Source organism: Delphinus delphis, chromosome 9 (assembly GCF_949987515.2).
Source record: "Delphinus delphis chromosome 9, mDelDel1.2, whole genome shotgun sequence".
Lineage (NCBI taxonomy): Eukaryota > Metazoa > Chordata > Mammalia > Artiodactyla > Delphinidae > Delphinus > Delphinus delphis.
The window spans coordinates 73,804,305-73,825,547 of record NC_082691.1 but is presented as its reverse complement, the minus strand read 5'-3'; the positions used below and the strand labels follow the sequence as shown (position 1 = coordinate 73,825,547).

Below are 21,243 nucleotides of genomic sequence, written 5' to 3'. Positions count from 1 at the left end.
GGTCGCCGGAGGGCGTCTGTTTTTCGCTCAGACAGGACGGGGTTAAAGGAGCCGCTGATTCGGGGGTTCTGGCTCACTCAGGCCGAGGGGAGGGAGGGGCACGGAGTGCGGGGCGAGCCCGCGTCAGCAGAGGCCGGCGTGACGTTGCACCAGCGTGAGGCGCGCAGTGCGTTCTCCCGGGGGAGTTGTTCCTGGATCCCGGGACCCTGGCAGTGGCTGGCTGCACAGGCTCCCTGTAAGGGGGGTGTGTATAGTGACCTGTGCTCGCACACAGGCTTCTTGGTGGCAGCAGCAGCAGCCTTAGCGTCTCATGCCCGTCTCTGGGGTCCGCGCTGTTAGCCGCGGCTCGCGCCCGCCTCTGGAGCTCCTTTAAGCAGCGCTCTGATCCCCTCTCCTTGCGCACCAGGAAACAAAAAGGGAAGAAAAAGTCTCTTGCCTCTTCGTCAACTCCAGACGTTTCCCTGGACTCCCTCCCGGCTAGCCTTGGCGCACTAACCTCCTTCAGGCTGTGTTCACGCCGCCAACCCCAGTCCTCTCCCGGCGCTCCGACCGAAGCCCGAGCCTCAGCTACCAGCCCCGCCCGCCCCGGCGAGTGAGCAGACAAGCCTCTCGGGCTGGTAAGTGCCGGTCGGCCCCGATCCTCTGTGCGGGATTCTCTCCGCTTTGCCCTCCGCACCCCTGTTGCTGCGCTCTCCTCCACAGCTGCGAAGCTTTCCCCTTCCGCCACCGGCAGTCTCTGCCCGCGAAGGGGCTTCTTGTGTGTGGAAATCTTTCCTCCTTCACAGCTCCCTCCCACTGGTGCAGGTCCCGTCCCTATCCTTTTGTCTCTGTTTATTCTTTTTTCTTTTGCCCTACCCAGGTACGGGGAGGGGGTTTCTTGCCTTTTGGGAGGTCTGAGGTCTTCTGCCAGCGTTCAGTAGGTGTTCTGTAGGAGTTGTTCCACGTGTAGATGTATTTCTGGTGTATCTGTGGGGAGGAGGGTGATCTCCGCGTCTTACTCTTCCGCCATCTTCCCGGAAGCTCTGATGCAATTGATTTTAATACAAGTTTATGTTTATATGAAGGTTATGTTTTAACTTTTTAAAACTATGCTTTGACAATGAAAACATGTATACTTTTTTTAACTATAAACATGAAACTTGCTATAAATTTTTAGTAAATTGTTTTTATTAGTGTAGGGAGGTTCAATCTGTTCATATATGTGGTGGAGGAGGTGTATTTGTCTCTTTTTTATTTTTTAGTTTAGTTTTTTTTTTCTGTCTTTTTATTTTACACATATGGATATCCAATTTTCAATTACCTTTTGTCAAAAAAATTACTCTTCCTCCATTGAATTGTCTTTGTACCTTTGTTGAAAATCAATTGGCCATGTGTTTGTATTTCTGGACTATATTCTGTTCTATTGACCTCTTTGACTAATTTATGTCAATACCACACTGTCTGGATTACTGTACCTTTATAACTTGTCTTGAAAGCACATAGTGTAGGTTTAAGAACTTATTTCTTCTTTTTCAAGATCCTTTACTTTTCCATATGAATTTTAGAATCAGCTTGTCAATTTTGCAAATAGACAGCTGAATTTTTGATTGGGATTATTTTGAATCTATAAATCAATTTTCAAAGAAATAGCTTCTTAACAAAATGGAGCCTTCTGACCCCTGAATTTTGTAGAGTCCATCAGATTTTCTACATGTTGTCTGTGAAAAAGACAGTTTTACTTATCCTTTCTCAAAGTGGATTCGTTTTATTGTTTTTTCTTGCCTGACTGTTTCATCGGCTAAACCCACAGTAGAAATTGAACAACAGTGGTGAGAGCATAACTTCTTATATACTTCTGATCTTTTGGGTAGAAAATATTCATTGTTTCACCACTAAATGTGTTTGGTGTATGTGTTTCATCAATGCCCTTTGTCAGGTTGTGGAAGTTTCCTTCTGTATTAGTTATCTTTTGCTACATAAATAATTACACCAAATTTTAATGGTTTAAAACAATATTTATTATCCCACAGTTTCTGTGGGTCAGGAATCCAGACATAACTTAGCTGTATCCTTTGATTCTGAGCCTCTGCAAGGCTGCAGTCATTTCAATGTTCATCTGGGAAAGAGCCACTTCCTGGCTCACTCACATGGATGTTTGTTCTGAAATGTAGTTGAGTTACTCGGAGAAAAGTTTGATCCTTTTGAGTCTTACTTTATGACTTTTCAGGAGTCTGGAGCAGTGCTCAATCTAGGGCTAAATATTCCCCATTGAGGCAAGACCTTCCTAAGTACTGTATGCAAACCCTATGAAGAAATTTTTTCAATTTGCTTCAGAAAGCAAAGAGTGATATAAAGAAATTAAAGTTCAAACTCAGTCAAAGAGTCGTCAGTAAATATCTCAGGCTTTTATTTGAGAAAGTTTATGCCCCAGGAGTCAGGATGCCTGACTAAGATGCCTCTTAGTCAGCCCTAAGAGTAATGGATCTGCCTTTGGAGTAATAGCAAAGCTGAATCATACTCATTTTAACAAGCCCTAAAAACAAGACTTGATAGCTGTAATTCACTTCCAATAATGTAACATTTTGCCAAAAGAAAAATTTACACTCTACAGAGGAAAATAACATAATCCAGAGTTTTTCTACTATAACTTTTACAACTTTGGGAATATAATTTGCTATCACTAGACCTGTGAAGAAGGAAAATGTTACTGATAAGCAAGAATTTTTTTTTAAGTCAATAGGAGCAAATCCAGGGATGATCCTGATATTGGATTTAGCAGAAGACGACTTCAAAAATAAGTTAACTTTTCAAATATTTTTACTTCTGCAAAAAATTTTATTTTGGATTGAGAAACTAATTAAAAACCTTTGTTTCTCTTTCTACTTCTGTGGTAATAATTCTAACATTCTCATAGGTAAATGAATGGCCTTGTAAAAGTAGGAAAGAGACCAGTGTAAGAACGTAAAAAGGAGAAACATCATAAATAAAGTTTAATAATGCCTTATCCTTGTTGAAATTGCAAATTTAAAGATAAATAAAATGCAATGTTATGCCTGTCAAATTGAGAAAGATGATAATAATTATTAAGATGACACTATTACTACTTGAAGGGTTAAATTGTATATACTCAGCAACATGGTATTATATATCGAAAACCTTAAAGTCTTTAACATTTTTGACACTAATTTCACTTCTCAAAATATATCACAGGAAGACAATGTTAATTGCAGGCAAAGATTTATATGTAAGTTTGTTTATTCTAACCTTATTAACAATAGCAAAATGTGAGGAGCACATAAATTTCCCATAAAGTTGAATGATTAATTAATTGTTCATCCTTATTAAGAAAAAGTAAGAGCAGTCATTTAAAATATTCATCTAATTATTTAAAATAAATAATATAAATGTATATGACATACATGTATACACATATGCATATATGTATATAATCATATATATACAATACATTTTCAATTATTTAAATAAAATTATATACATGAAACAACTATAAAAATGTATAGCAACATTAATATTGATCACTTTTAGCTGCAAGACTATAATTCAAAGTTATTATTTTCTTTTATACATGCTTCTGTATCTCCTTCCAATAGTGATAGGATAGAGTGTCTTATCCTCTATTTCACACACTCAGAAATTCCCACTTTCTTGCCCTTGTGCCCTAAGCTCCTCCAGAATGGGCATCCCTCTTATCTCTGCATGCTAGTTAATCTTCATGAATCAGTTCAAATTTCGTCTCTTCCAAGAAGCTTTCCATAGGACTTCTGGCTAGAAGTCATTTTTACCATGTCTAAACTGTCATAGCGCATTATCTCTACCTTCTTTATGGTCTTATCACTTTCCATCTTGGATTACAACTATTTATGTATAATAAAATTTAAGTTCATTGAGAAAAAGTATCTTTTAAAACTTTTTTTGTGTATTTCATAACACCTAGCTTAGCATGTGTGTTTAAAAAATCTGTTGAATGAATAAATTTATGAAACTATAGATAACAATCAAAATCAATAATTCAATAATCCAGAATTTACTTTGTAAAACTTTGTGTTCATATTTTAGAATATTGGCTATTTAAGCTCTTTCTTAGACAACAATTTACTCTCTTAATGACAAACATATATATGATGATTTTCATTTATTAGTCATTGATGTGGGTATTCTATATAAATTAAAGTACTAAATCTTCTATATGAAGAAATTTAAGCATGGAGAAGTTAAGTAACTTGACCAAAGACACACAGCTAGTAAGAATTGTAACCCAGGTAGTCTTATTTTTGAAATCTTGCTCTTAGACATATTACAGTGTTATAAGTTTTTCTTGCATCTTCTGAAATGTTGTATGCCTCTGCAAATCAGTGGCTCCGAAAAATTTTTCTTCTGAGTGGAACTAAGGTTTGGGGATGAATTACATATATATACATATTTATATTTATTTATATGTATATATGTGTGTATATATGAGGGTGTGTGTATAAATATATATATTTTTTTCATGATGAATGGAATTCAATGCCCAGACAATTCAAATTAAGTGCTAACACTGGCTTGCCACAATATCAACTGCCCATTCGATTTGCCTTCATGTTTAATCTTTGGATTAATTAACTCTAGAGTTATTACCAGAAAGTATCTTGAAAATGCTCTCCATATAGTAATCGATGCCTTTGCAAATAAATGCAGATCGTTTATTAGACAGTTAATTATTATCCTTCTCCTGCAGGAATAAAACTAGAACAAATTTGTTTCTGTGGAAAGGGAAATATGGCAGCAACAAACAAGAATGATAGGACATGGCTCTGACAGGTGACAATCCAGAAGAATAGCTCTTGAGTGCCCTATCTGATTCTTGGGAAACTAGAGGTAAGCTTGGGGTTGATGGACATTGCTGTTCAATGCCTGAGAGAGAAAAGTAGGAGATGCTCAAGTCTTAACTTATTTTAGCATATTCCTGGGAGATTGACTTCATTTGGGGTAATTAATCTGAAGAGCCAACCTAGAATATTCTGAAATTACTTGTGATATCCCGCTGTATATTATCTTAGTTTCTTTGAGAAAAAAATTAAAATAACAGATGGAAGAATTGTTTGGCTACAATCCAGGCCATCTGGCTTAGTCACATCCACTAGGACAGTTTACTCAAAACAGAAAAATATAACTAAATGAGCTAGAAGACTGGAGTTCCTCTTCATCATCAAAGATATGCCCAGAATAGTTGAAGAACCACCATTGTCATTTTATCTTCCCAGAAAAGAAACTTGGAAATACATTATTTCAGAGTTTCAGAATGGCTATATGTCAACAAAAACCAGTCCGTTCAGTGGAAAATCAATTCCATCATAATTGTAATTTTCCTGTAGAGAGCACTAACAGGGTGGTTGATATTTTACACTCTTCAACTAGTTTTTAGAACATCATACTGTCATAGGCACTGTGGTGTTATGTCTTTTTGTGTACTAAGAAAACTTATTAAATTTGCTGGTAACACATATGCAGATAGTCTTTTGTACTTCTAGCAATTAGGTTATGTATGACTGGTCAGAATATGTTCTAACTATTATGGTTTACTCTCAGAGCGCACAAATACTTTCTCCAGAATGACAGATACTCTACAACCCTGGATTTCTTATTTTATCCAAAAACACATCTTCTTGCATAAAAGAAGCCTGTAAATACCAAGAAAAATGACATTCCCATATATGTGTTTTGTAAAACTTTATCCCCAATTACAAATAATAATAACTGCATGTGATACATAATTCTAATGATATAATCCAGTCTTAGTGTTTTACTGCCATTCATAAACTGCTTCAGCAGAACTCCCTGTGATTTACAGCATCAATAGTACCCTTTAAATTACATCCTATATTATGTCGTAGGGCATGTATTGCCCTATGGTCTCACATGCAATGTCAGAGACAGAGTGAACAGGAAATGAAGAATTGTGATTTCACTGCAAATCAAAAGCTAAATGTTGTTTATGAGCACTGGGGTTTTAGCTCATGGTATCATTTCCCTTATTTTTTTCCTTATAGCAGTTAACCTGATGTGGGACAAACTTAATCCAATCAATAATTATTTACCCTTTAACATCTTTGGTATCAATAAGCAAAAGGCAAGTACTAAACGTATAATTTATTTCCCTAAAATTAGTCTATTATTTTAAAAATTGGCTGGATTTTTACTGTAAGAATAAAAAGAATATTGAAAGATGTGTATACTTAGTCCCAATGTCATGTATATATCGTGTGCACTCTATAAACATTTGTTGACTTTTCCCTTAGTTTTAAAAATAAAATTTCCAAATTAAACCAATTTATTAATTTGTATTTAACTAAGAATATAAAACAATGAAGCTTGCACTTGAGAAGCCATCTATAGTCACCAATGAATTTTATAATTTTGATTAAATGTTTTAATAACATTTAATAACATTTTCGATGTCACAGACACCCAAACACAAAAGTTGGATTCAGAGGAGACCCTCAATTTGTTTCACGGCCAAGTATTTGAAGTGTTCACATCAACTTCAGTGATTATTTTAAGACTTAAGAAGACAGTTACGATTTTTCAAAGCATTTTAGGACAGCTTGACCTTGATTTTTCACAGAATAAATGTGTCTTTTGACTTCAGATTTCCTCACAAAGTCTGAGCCTAGTAATAAGTAGTTATAAATGAGGGCAATAATAATATGTGATTCAAATGCAAGCATCTCATCTGAGCAAAACCATTGGTCTTGTAACCATGACTTAGCCCTGGTGCACACATAGGGAGGTATGCTGCTTCCTAATGAATTTTATCTTCTCTCTTCCAATTGTGATTTGATGTCTTCAAATCCTGTGCATACCATAAGCAGCAACTCTGTGAAATTTCCATGAACAAAAGATACATATACAGATAGAAAGAGTCGTTTAAAAAAATAGATCCTCAAGCCCATTTGGATTCAGCTAGTCTCTAAAGAGGCTGGTTAAGAAATCAAAGAAGCAGATGGGGTTCTTTCTGTATTCTATGTGTCTAATATTTACCCGCAGGCGTATATGAAATAATTCTTAAATAACTGTGGCTACTTAAAATTTACAGAATTGAACCTATGCAAGGAGTAGTTGATCTTAAACTGATACAAACCAGATAGTCTCTTAATGTTACTCTAAGGAATTTTAAACTGACTCTGTTAAAGCTGAGGTTATTTGCCTTGGGGATGCCTAATGGAAGGGTTATTATAACATTGTCCACAAATAGGGGTCTTGAGAGAGTCAGGCCATAGCACTCCATTGACAGCTAATACACTGGGCCATTGCCATGTCACAGAGATCTCCAAGGTCAAAGGTCATATCTCTCCCTTAATATTTAAATAAAGATACTTGACAAAAGCAGAAAACACCTTATTGTCAGTGATGGCTGCTGCTCAACTTATAAGAACCTTTACAAAGTCATGCTAATTCTCGGCCTTCTTAGAATGCATGGTAACCTTTCATAAATCCATCTTTTCCAGATGTCCTTGGAAATGACAGTTATAAAACTACAAATGATTTGTAATGCAAAATGGGACTGACACACTTGAAGATTAGGGCTCTGTGTACTAAAATGACTGAGATTATAGCTAACAAAAGGCATAAAATGCATCAATAAATAGCTGCTGAAGTAACTCAAGATTATTTTAAACATCCCTAGTAAATGCTAGAACAACAACAGCAACAAAAACTTATGCTTATAATTTTACAAGTAGCAGCTTACTTCAAAATAATGGAACAAAATTCCTCTGTGTAGGTCAGCTGGAAGACAGATAGCAAACCAGTTATGCTTTTTTTTTTCTAGGCAGTATAATTTTTTTCTCTTATGTCATTTTTTTACATGTCAACATATGAACTTGATTTTTTAAATCTTTAAGGAACACTGGACAAGTTGAACTTAATTATATATTCTTTTTTCCTTAACTTTTTAAAAACGAATCAACCAAATGCCTTATCCTATTAACATATCTAAATGAGTCACAAATTAAAACCTAATGAAAAATAATTTTCATACTTAATCTTTACTGCTGAGATGACTTACCTTAACAGGGTAAGTTGGGGCAATCTATTTAAGCAATACACACTAATGGATATTTTCAACTGCCTGATTTCAGGGAGACTGAAAGTCAGGAAATAATTTGAGGCATATAACCTGAGATGCTATAACCTGAGCTTTTGAATAATACTTGAAGAAATGACTAAATACTACTTTTTTTCTGTATAATCTTCAAAAACCTACATGATAAGCCTCTTGCCCTGTTGCACTTGCAAATAGCAAGTATAAGACCTGCCTCTGAAAGCATCAGGAAAGTGCTAAGAGCTTCGATCCAAAGTGACCTTCTGCTGGAGAGGAAGCTCATGGCTGACCCATTTTCAATGCTTTGGTTCTGTTTGCTTCCTATCCCTTTTTTCTCCGTATGTCCTCTACTTGAATTTAATTCCTTCCATTTTATTCTCTCTTCTCCTCTGCCTAATGACTGTTCAGTAAAAATGAGACCGAGCCCATAGCTGTGATTCTGCTAGGTGTGGGGGAGAAAAACAACTTAAAATCCATCGAAACCTTCAAATATTAGTCCTTTATTTGCATGCTGAGAGCTTGAAAGTGAGCCATAAGCCTTTCAATATTAGTGACCGAGAACTAGAATTATAGTAAAGACTTTTTTGTAGAGGAGCTAATACATCTTTGGAAACAGGAAATAATACATTTCCAAGGAATCTCTAAGTTTTGCTGTGAATAGTTGTATTCATTAGCTCAACTTTACTCAAAGTAGGAAGTTCATTTCTGAACATTTCTGGAAACCCCATGTGTGCTAAGTTTAGTTAACTGTAAAATATATTTGACCAAAGCATGGAGGAAGGATATTTCCTTTCCTTGCTTATTTTTCCAGTGCCATAAAATACGCTATCACATTTACAGTATGTCAGAGTGATGTCATATGCAGAACATAAAAACATATTGTTTTCAGTATGTGGGTAAAAAAACCCTCAGGACTCACTAGGAGCCCTAAAACCAAGATATTACACTGAGACTGTATGGACTGTAAGGAGTAGGCTAGGTCCCTATGGAAACCAGGGTGTGACTTACCTATCACATGGTCAACTTATTCTCCTTTCTCACTTAGTCCATCTTATGAAATGATTAAGTTGTTGGGTGAAAAATACAGTGCAGTGTGAGGTCAAGCTACTCATGCAAGAAAACTTGCCATTTCTAGATATTTTGAGCACCAGGCCTGCAGTATATCTTTCATTCACCCTTAGCTTAACATTTATTTACTCACCAGAGCCAAGGAAACTGACTCTTCTGGGGTTCTTTGAGTGCAGTGTTTATTCACTCATTCATTCATTCATTCACAAGCCCCTGCAAAGCTTCCAGGCACCGCGGGGATAAAGATGAACGATGCAGTGCCTCCTTCTTTAAAGGCCTAATAATTACCTTGGCATTATACCCTCATCAAGTGACTTGGCCTTCTTCGTTTTGACTCTCATCTTCAATATTAACTGATATGTTTTCACTGAAAGAGACAATTGCATTTGTCTTTCTTACCTCACTAAGCTGTGGATTTCTGCTGGGAAAGAACTATGCTTCATCATTTTTATAAACCCAGAGTAAATGGTCAATAAAAATGTATAGAATGAATGAGTGAATGAGTGGATGAATGAATGAATGAACAGGATACATAACAGCACAATTATACTTGCCTTGTGATCTGCAGCTTGCTAGTGTTCAGTCTGAGATGCTCAAACATCCCCATGGCACAGTATTTCCAGTAATCTTAAACATTCTTTTATTCCAAACCTTGGTTTGGGGAAATTTAAAAGAAAAAGCAGAAGGGGAAGCTCATGATTCAAATATGGGACAGAGGTGCCACTGCTTATTGTGTAGCTTAGCTATACTTGAGAATAAAATAGACTCAAAATCAGGATGAGATCCCCAGAACTTTCTACGTTTATTCCAATCAAGATATGTCATATTGACGTTTAGAACATTTAACACTCTTTAAATGATTCCTCAGTTGATATTTCCTTATGCAGCTTGTATCTCGTTTGATCTACTGTTTAATTATCATGAGTGTCATATGGTCTGATTGTCTTAAATGATTCTTTATAATATTTCTCCCGTATACACAGGATGTCATCGTCGCCCTAGCCCCTGCGTCACCACCCCTCTGGTTGCAACACAGAAGCTTTTTGGGTAACATATTCTTTTTTCTCTTTTTAATACAAATCCAGCCTGGCAGGCACAGTGCTATGTATAGACTGGATTGAATCAAAGCACTATTCTCCTACTTTTCCCATGTATAGGAAGTGATACTAACAAGAATCAGATTTTCCTGGACCCGTAACAGAGGAAACAACTTCTGGCACAGTAATTCTTTGAACTGGAACCATGAGGGCAAGTACTAACGTATCCTTCTATTGCATGCAATGTCTTATGCACAAAAGCAGTTTTTTTGACAGTTGAAATGAACTGAATCAGATTTGTGTTACTAAATTTTTTAGGGTATGTGAATATTTTTATTTATTTTGAGAGATCCTGTGTTCACAATTCATCTGGTCAGATCAGGAGTTTCATTTTTATTCCATGTAATTTACTTATGGAATGGATTTAAGACAGATGTTTAGGAAGATGTTTTATAAATATTTTCATTTGATCAGAAGAAGAAAACTAATAATCCAAAAATATTAGTAATCCAACAACACAATCTTGTATTGTTGGATTACTATTCGTTAAGCACCCACAGGATTTGGGGTAAGAAGCCTAGAGCCTGTGATCTGCCATTGATTAGCTGAGTGACCTGAAGCAACATAATTAACCTCTGAGAAACTCACTTTCCTCATCTGTAAAAATGAAGCTAATTATACCAACCTCAAATGGTTATCAAGGTTCAAAGGATATCATGGAAGTAAATGTGCTTTTCAAACTGTATGGTTGCTAAAATCATGTAATATAATATTATTTTATTTCCATTAGACTGTGAGCTCTTTTAGGGCTAGGATCATATATTCATCTTCGTAAAAATTTCTACACTTAGCAATATTCCTGGCATGTAGCAGGTGCTCAATAAATGCAGAATGAATGCACAAATGAATAAATTCAGGATATTAGAGCTACGAAGATTCCTATGATCCTTGCCCTCAGAAAACTCATAATCTAATAAAGGAGGTGGATATATGTACAGTATACTACAACACAATCTAAAATTACACCTGCACAACCTCAGCAGTGTTATGCTAATCACTATCTGGTAATTTCTCTATTCCTTCTTTTCTGTGTGCAAACATCTGCAGAACAACATGCAAACACAAATTGAAGCTCATGCTGATATGTGCTATTTTCAAATTACTATGAATTTTACCATATGAACAAAGAAAAATAAAATCAAAGGTTTTAGAGTTGGAAGAGATACTTTAGATAACGTATCTAGTGAGGAAAGTAAGCCCATATTATGTGCACGTTCTTTTAAAGAAGATAGGTGAACAACCCCCATTTACTATTTCCCTATATTTGATGTAGGAACAATGGTCTTCCAGAAAATCTATACTAACTGACCTTTGTGATTTCTCATGGTAAAGGGAAAGTAAGCGTAATGTTTAACTCTAGTGAAAAAATCTTGAATTGATTAAGATGTCGGGTATAATAACTTACATCTCAAGGATATTTCCTACGAGAAATGTTCTTGTTCACAAACCAGAGAAAGCTCTGCTTACTTAGTAGGTGCTTAAATAATTCCTGTTTTATGAATGAACCAGGTAACCTCTTAGGTCCTTCTTTCCTCTGAAATTCCTTGAGGATGAAAAGCCTAGAACAATCAGGGATTAGACACTCTAGCCCTCTTTGATGCAGTTTGCATCTGGAACCTGAAATCGCTTCTCAGCTGGAAGATGGTGTTGAACACTAATTGGCCACAGCTGCTTTATTGGCAAAGGGAAGAAAACACAGGTCACTTCAAAGTTTGGCTTAGTCTCACCCACAATTCAGCGTCAGTCATTTGTGTGGCTCTAGTAAGGTCCCAAAGCAATGGGCAAAGGATTTAAGCTGGAGGATTTCAAGTACAGCCATCAATTCTATTAAGCAGAGGAATTCTAACAGCATCCGACAGCTGCTGTCTTCATTTTCAGATGCATAATATTACCTTGTATTTTTATTTCTTCCAAGCATTTCATCTTTATATCAACATTCCATTAGGGCAAATAGTGGTATCTTTATATGTTGAGGATAGAGAAACCAAAAAACAGAGGAGTTAGGGACCTCCTAAGGTGACCTGTTTAGTGACAGAGCAGTGACAATAATCCAACGCTGCAGAAATGAGAAGTTGGGTCGACTGAGTGCCATTCCAAGGGTGTTTGTTTTTCGCTAGAATCTTTTCTGTAACAGCACATCTGGTGCCTACTTGGTGGTCCCTGCAGTTAGAATGGGAATAAGGGTGAGGATGACATTGAATGGTGGGAAATGATAAATTCTGAATCAGTTTATTGCAGCCTGAAAAAAGTGTATGAAAACACAGCCCCAAACTAAAAAGTGAAATGAAAAATATTGCCCATGTTTAGGGCAGAAAGGATTCTGATTCTCTTCCTTCCTTCTTTTCTTTCTTTATTCCCCCGCACCGTGTTTGCACCCAAAAGAGAAGCATAAAGGGCAATAGTAGGTGTATAAAAATTAATAATTAAGACAAGGGTCTGAAACAAACCTAAAATAAGAATGAAATTGTATTTGCAGAGTTCTTTCCTGTTGCCAGTATATGTGTGTGTGTGTGTGTGTGTGTGTGTGTGTGTGTGTGTGTGTATGAATGAGGCCCTCAAGCAAGGCATAAGGTAGTAAGTGAAGAATGGTTTGCATTTACGCCCCTTAGCCAGACCGGATTGTGACTTTTCGTTTTCCAACGAGAATTCTGGCAAACTCGGAAGGCTTTTGTTTTCACCTTCACTCTTTCTCGCGTACTATGGTGCTTGTGGAAATTAGTCTTTTTGTGGAACATGAATGGTGAGATCTATTAAGATCAGAAAGAGTGCAAGGAAACCATTCACAAGGTGTACATGCCGATAGAGACAGGGTTCAACATTGTTAGGGGAAATAGTTATAAACTGAAATGTGCAGTTTCATTTGAAGAACACACAGCAAGCTAGGAATGTGAATAGCTTTATTTTAAAGAAGAAAGAATCAGAAAGGACAGACAAATATGTTGCTTTATGTTCTTCTACCTTCGGACACTTTCTGTTAGCCATTATAATTATTTTAAAATATAAAAAAACCTCATTCAAAGCCTTTAAAATTTGAAGCTATTTTTTTCTCTGAAGAAATGCCATTCTAAACTGGAAACAAAGTCAGGGAAATAAAATTTGAGTGACACTCTCCAGTAACCCCTACCCTCCCTACTACCAATTCTCATTTAACTGGCTGCCAGCCACCAGCCCAAATTTGAAAAGATTCATGAAGCACGCTTCCTCGGAATTATGATGTCCTGTTTTATGGGATGTTCAGACTTTGGTAAGAATGGAAAGATAGATCCTCTTCAGCATTAACTGAGATATATTAGTATGAGGAATATAAGGGCTGTTAATAACCTGCCTTGCAAATAGGCTCTAAAATTTCATTGACCTAAGGAGAAATTGAAGAGAGTTTTATTAAAGACAATAGGAAGAATTAAAAATGGATAAGAAAACTAGGGACTACACTGAAAGTAAAAAATAGCCTCACAAAATACTCCTTTCCTAAATTTTGATGAACATCTGAACAATAACAAAACCTAAGCTCTATTGTGGTTAAATTTTTAAAAGCGTATGTAACAGTTGTCATTATTATAGAAGCGAATTTCAGAAATTGTTACTGTAAGCAACTGGTTCCCACAGCTATAATACTTTTCTTAAAAATTGTGACCATATTTCAGTGCTGAGTTAATACTACACCTTTGGATTATCAGCTTCTTTCACTTTCTTCCTTATGCCTGGAGCACTTTCTTAAATTACATAGCTCTGGGTCATGGTGTTTTTCTGAACTCAAGTGGATGTCCTAATTTAAATTAGAACTTATTACCTAGTTCGTAAACACAGTTAGTAGACCCAGATTTCCCTGGGATTTACTGCTATAGCTCTAGCCAGAAAACATATCCTAATTATCATATTTACCATTACCGTTGTTTAAAGTAGAAAACTGTAATAAGTGATTAAAATTAGTTATACATCAGAGGGAGAACTAAATGCAATCGTATGAAGGACAGAGGAAAACTAATCTTAAAACTAAGGAGCACCAGTTGAATGAGACACTAATCCAGAGGCAACTATTTTCTCTAAATAACCTGTACTTGGGTGCCTTCTTACACTGCATTTGCCAGCCTTTGCTGTTTCTCTTAAAAAATAACATTGAATTAATATTTTATTATTAAAAGTTATGGTTTATGAAAATATGGAAAATCCCCAATTCTTGCTCCACCCTCCACTCATAGAAAAGTGCTTTGATATTTTATATGTAAAACAATTACCTACAATTAAACTATAATTCAACAAACAAATAAGGCTATAGTTCCTAGCTTATGGAATGCCTCCAAATTCTGGTTGCCCTCTTTTACAAATCTTGTCTTTCTTCTTAGACACCTGTAACATGTTTTCCAAAATCTAATGTCTAAGAAGTTGTCTCCCTCAAACACTTTGTTGGCTCCGTTCGGAAAATCATTATTTGCCTAAACAAATCGCACGTACTCAGGATGAAAGAGGAGTTTAGTTTGCTGTCTTGTGGACACTGTCTTAAAATAGCGTATGCAAGTTCCGTTTCTCAGATGAAGCATAAACAATAAAACCCCTTTCCAAGGCACTTGCATTTTTTTCCACTAGAGGTCTCTCTCGTAACAGCTTTCCTTTTGCTGGGCTCATTAATTATTTTACTCAAAGGAACAATTTTACCTTTTAGATTGGAATGCTGCACTTAACATGTTATGCTAGAGAAAGATATAATACCTTCTCAGCTTGTTCTCTTCCTTGATGAGTAGATATCAGGTTGACTGAATGAATCACCTTGGGTATTTTATTACACAGTGGCTATACTTTAGTAAAGAAGTTTGAATTTTCACCTACGCTTCCAAAAGTCTCAAAATTCGACCAGTTAAAACAATGTACTACAATAAATATGCCTTATCAATGAGCACTAAATGGTCAGGCTTTGAATTCTTCAGAGAACATCCATGATTTGGTGCCAACTTAGATCATATAATTGCAAGCCTGAATCATTTTACATTCATTTCTTCCACTTTTGCAAGAAAAGAAAGCATATTTTCTCATTTGTGTAAGGGTATTTAGTTTTTGCCATTTCGTTTTATATCCCTTTTATAGAAAATAAACTATTCAAACAGATCTATATTATATTATGAAGGGTTTTTTTGTTTTTAATGTATGTTTTCTGGGGGAAATACTAATTAAGAACGTTGTTTTTTACTCAAAAAAGCCTTGTCATTAATTCAGACAAAAAGACCAATAAGATTCAACAGCATTGAAATAGAAAGAATCAGAAATGAAAATGAGCACTGACTACTCTCAAAGATTAATACAAAATTGTATTGAACACAGTACTATAGAATGAATCACACTGACATCAGTCTCAAAGCCACTTAAATATTCAGAAAACCCAAAGAGTGTTCAGATTTCTGAGGATGGAAGTAGAAAGATAGTGCTGTGCTCCTGACACAAGAAATTCAATGGGAAGATGTGAAATGTGAAGAAGCAAAGGAAAGTCTAGCAAATCAATTTTAGTGTTACACTGAAGGTAGAGTGTGTCTGCATGCATGGATACAGTGGCTAAGCACAGAGCAATGCTGTATAATGAAAAAGGGCGCGGGGAAATTTGACAAGCTGAAAAATGTACCACCACCTGGCCGGGAGAACACAGACCTGTCAGACAATAGTTTGGAGAATCAGAAACTATACTATAACAGAAGCAGAAAATAGATAATGTGCTATTTACATTATTGAAATTTTATTCTGCTACCCAAAGAGTTTACCTGATACCCCTTCCTCCAGTTGTGATTTATTAACCAGTTTAAGTACATATTTTCTTTCAACACCAGTTCAGACATATCAATCAATGTATTTTATAACTGAATTACTGGTCAATTAATAACCCAAAAAATGGTGAAATTAAATATAAGGTTGGTACATTTTTCAACTTGAGTGACTAGATTGAACAGATGTTTTTACAAAGTTTTGGTCTCTTTGTGGTAGTGACAGCCCTCCCATTCACCCTCCGTCCCCCTCCCCCCCCAAAAAAAGCACATGCTGGTGATCAGTTTGAGCTGTTCAGATGGCTGAAATAATAGCATAGGCATGACAAACAGGAAGGAGTCTTGGAGACCAAATTTTTATTTTACATTTGAAGAGATTGTTCAGATCGGTTAAGTGACTACTGTTGGACCCTTATATGACTGGATTATTCTGGTAGTTGAGAAAAAGACCTAATTTGTTGAAAAACAAATAAACAGTAGCTTGGTAGCATCATAGACAAAGGGTATACACCACAGAGAAATACAGATTCTAAAAGCTTTGAGAGTTAAGGACATGTTAATAGCATCTTATTATGGAAAAACTTATTTTTGAATATTAATTGGCTCATTTTAGCGGAATGTAAAATAAGCGCTATCTTTAAGAAAGATGGTTTTTCAGGATAGGCATTCAATGCAGGAGGGTTTTTTATCTATCAGAGGACACTATGCCCCTAAAGGTATGTTTCTGTTCTTAACTTATGAACTATCATCTCTGGTTTCAGGCAGATCTTCTTTATTTTTTATTTAATTCAGAAAATTCTAATTAATAAGCGGATAGATTGACCTAGTCATCCACACCCAATAGAACTAACAACAAAATGATGCAAATTAGAACAATGAAGAAGCGTTCTATTTAAGTGTTTGTTTTTTCTTTCTTTCTTTCTTTCTTTTTCTTTCTTTTATTTTTTTTTTGCTCTTCCTAAGCCAGTTTGTCATTGAATTTAGTCCATAGTCAAACTTGTGCATTTTGAAGTACAATTTTGAAAAAGGGATAATAAAATAAATTGTCATTAATATACCGAAGCTGAAAATCTCTACAAGAGAAATTAGAAGTGAAGGAACAAACCAGGCTCTTTCTTTGAAAAATATGATATTGCATCTTTATGAGATCTTTTTTCCACAAATCTACCTAAGCAGGGTAGTTGACAACTATATTTCTGTGTGTTTGTCAAGTCACTTTTATTCAGACAAATTATTGACATTCTGGTGTTGAACATATTATGGAAGAAAAATATTATAAGCAATTTCCAAACTTTAAAAAGTCACATTAAATTTTTTTCTTAGTAGCCCTTTAGGTAAAAATAATGTGTTTATTCTGTTAGTTACCAGGGAATTATAAAGGAATGCAATTGGTTTGAATTAGATTGGTTCAGACTTCAATGCAATCTTAATAATTAGAAGGCTTTACTTTTTTTTTTTTTTTTTTTTTTTGCGGTACGTGGGCCTCCCACTGTTGTGGCCTCTCCCGTTGTGGAGCACAGGCTCCAGACATGCGCAGGCTCAGTGACCATGGCTCACGGGCCCAGCCTCTCTGCGGCATGTGGGATCTTCCCGGACCGGAGCACGAACACATGTCCTCTGCATTGGCAGGCGGACTCTCAACCACTGTGCCACCAGGGAAGCCCGAAGGCTTTACTTTTAATATGTTATGGAGTGAGGGAAAAACAACCTAGAACCGTCCCCCTCAAATGCTTTTCTCATTTTTTCCTCCTTTTTCATTATTTCTCCCTCTTTTAATCCTTCTTTAATCCCTTTCTCTTTCATTGTTCTGTGATATTTTAGAAAGTTATTTGCTTAACTTTTGTTCCCACTTCCATTTTAAATCCTTGATGAGTTTCATGAGGTCAATGAAAACCATTTGGAAGACAACGTAAATTCATTTTGGTGATTTTTAAAGGATGTACTTCTTAGTTCATGTGTATATATCGATTTTTTCCCCTTTTTTGTCTACCACGGGAATAGAACTATTCAGGTACTCCCTCCCAGTATTAAATTATACACTGTAGTAATCCCTGATCAGAGATAAAAATGCCAGGAAGATATGGATGAATGGTGTGTTCCCTCCACTGAGAAAACTGGGTTTACTGCCTAGGCAATAAGTTGAGCCTTCTTGCTGTGTGGCCAATCAGGGTGTGGGTGCAATTTATTAGAAAAACCCAGGAATAGGTTCTTGTTTTGGAAATTTGCATGGTTTTTTTTTCTCTGCCCATTAAGCTTTTAACAAGTGTTTCACTTGATGACGTGATTTACAGCTGGTTGTTAAGGTAAAATAGCATATTATCCTGCCTGCCCAGTGACTTTTCTCTGATTAAATCATGCAGAAGTTTGTGTAGGGAAGAGCAACAGGCACTTGGATTTAGCTCTGACTTGGGTGAACTTAAAAGGAGAATTTGTCTTTTCTTTCTTTAAAGGACTTTTTCTTAATGGAGAAATTATCTTTCTGAAGCAAATGTTTCAAACCATCTTATTGACAGTTCTTTCAGTCTGGCAGGTAACTAAAATGGTACAGGAAACAAATAATGATGGAATGTCACTGGCTTTATTTTACTTTTAAAAGGAGCTACTTTATTTTCATAGGACTTTGACATATTTATGTGATTTCTCTTTCCTTTAAAGTACAAGTGAGTAGTTTTTTAAAAACTTTTTGTCAGTAGCCATCTGATACATCATTTCAATTGCTTTGTTTACAGCAAAATTTTGACATAAATAAATAAGAATATTGAACTAGTACAAATGCCTTGAGCAGTCAGCGTAGTGAATCAGACATCAGCTGTCATAGTGAGCTGAAACACGTCTACATACTGAGTAGCATGTTTGGTGTGCCTAATCAGAACAGTATGTAATCTGCAAGTACATATGAGGACTTGCCAAGCCAGAATTATTTACAAGTTGCAGTTTCTGTCCTGGAAAGTTTCATAAATGAAGAAAAAAATATCTGAAAAGACATGGGAAAGAAACATGTAAGTTTCAAACATACAACTTAAAGAATGAATAAAAAATTTTTGAGCTTTTTATTCAATAGATGCTATCAAACAGCTGAAGTTTTATAGCTCAATTCCAATCAAAAAAAGTTTTCATTAAAATTCTTGTTTGTATTATTTTTTATACTGATTCTCTGCTCCTGGTTCCTTGTGGATCTGGCCTCAGAAAAAATCTCTTTTTGGTTAGTTTTCTGTTTTCTAATTCTCAACTCAAAATGCCAAAGCATGATTGGTTGACAACTTAGTCATATAAAAGAATATGCCTGTGGTTGTATATTCCATGCAGGTTGAGGTAAACCTTGCTTGTTGAAGGTAAAATAACATGTGCAATATTAAGAAGGGCATATATGGATTCTTGAAAGAGAAGGAAGGAGACAGTCAAGTTTAAGAAGAGCTTGGATTGAGCAAAATTTATTTTTAAGGACCTCGGAGTCCTCTTCTATACCCTTCTTTCAACTTCAAACCCTAAGCATTCTTATGCTTTCTTTCCTTCTTTACATAATTTTCCCTGATCCCACTCACTATTTTCAAAGCATTTTAATGGCCATTAAATTGTTAAATAAAATGGGGTAAAAATGTGTCTTTGACATTTCAGAAAAATTTTACCTACTTCCTGTCCCTAAATTCACACCACAGATTATTTACCCATATATTAGCCTGTTTGAGCTCACTTTGCCTACATACATGTATTTTCAAATACAATATAAAAAGCTAGATCTCTATTTGACTAGTTTAATTCTATGTTTATTAAATAATCAATAACCATGATAAATAGTATGATATTTTTAAAATGCAACTTTTAAAGAAGTGGCTACTAACTGATAAACAGGTAATAATTTCATAATTACAGTTCAAGTCACTTTTTCTCCAATTAGTGTCTAAAGGTAGCTGGCATACGTAGATATCAAAATGTTGTAGTATATTTTGAGTGTCTCTTCTTCTTAGAAGAAAAGTTTTTCACTGTCTTATTTTTCACCTTATTTTCTCTTATTTTTCACCTCGTGATAAATTGTTCACACATGAGACACAGCTAGATAGAAGAGGTAGGGATGAAAGCATTTTGTGGTAAATAGGTTATTGGTTATTAGTTATATGAACATGAGGATTTCTTTTGAGTTTAACAATAGCATATCTAAAAGTGTCTTTTTTGAAAAAGGCTTGCAATTTTATGTCTCACACTACTTAATTATCACCTAAAATTTGTCAGTAAATAGGTCTATGTGAACTTTTTAAAACTTACATTGGCTGTTAACCCTTTCTTACCTTATGATATTTCAATCTGTTAAAACCTAATGTCTTTTCTTAAATTCATGCTGCCAAATCACTACGAGAATCATCATTAGAACTTAGCTTGAAAACCTGGCATTGATCAAACTTGATGAGAAAAGTTAGTGCTTTTTTTTGTCCACAAGAAAATAAGATTCCAAAGATTTTGTGTAACTTTAAAATAAAGCCTTAAAGTATGTACTTGTAGGGGAAAAAAGCAGAAATAGATCTCTTTCTTGTCAGTAAGAAATTAACTTTTAGAAGTGCTGGCAGCAATATTGGATAGTGACGCTCTTTGTAGAATCTTACTATCTAAGTGACTGCTGTGTCTGTATGATATTTGATGGTATTAGTAAAACAAATAGTTTTAGGTAATTAGAAATTTCAAGATGTTAGTCATTGTGTAGGGAATAATCTGGATTTGGGAATAATTCTGATTTGTTTTTGTTTTGTCTAAATGCTTACTTCTATGTATACATTGACCATAATATTCCAGTCAGTTAGAGTAAAAATGGAAGAATGTGCCCAAACAGCTCCTTATTTTTTGCAATTAAAAGTGGCAGAGACTTAAATTTTTATAATAAATAAGGACGATATTTAAAGATATAAATGGAGAGTTATAGGTACAAAGTTTTATAACTCAAGTGTTCATTCAGTAGAAAGCTACTCTATCAGTTCTTGTTCTCAAGTATTCCTCATAATCCACAGCATTGTTTAAAATAGGTTCTGATACTAGAAAACATAGAAGAAAATTTATTTTGAAAATAAATGTCCATTTTTCAGAAAATATATGAGAATATCTATGAAGCCAGAAATTTTGTTACTTATTTAAAGATGTAAAGAACTTAAAAACATAAATTTGTCCAGTTAAAGGAAATTACTAAATATATACTCCCCATTGAAATAAATAAGAGTAAATAAAAAATGAGTGTAGTAAGATTAGTTATTCCATTTGGAGATGGGCA

The 21,243-nt window shown here is 35.3% G+C and overlaps 1 long non-coding RNA gene across 1 annotated transcript; it reads left to right on the top strand.

Annotated features, from left to right (window-relative positions):
* The first annotated feature begins 430 nt into the window (after window positions 1-430).
* Window positions 431-10,421, top strand: LOC132430709 (uncharacterized). The gene is made up of 4 exons (XR_009520552.1): window positions 431-617; window positions 4,718-4,857; window positions 10,135-10,198; window positions 10,309-10,421. It is a non-coding gene; the product is annotated as an uncharacterized lncRNA (long non-coding RNA).
* Window positions 10,422-21,243: the final 10,822 nt, after the last annotated feature.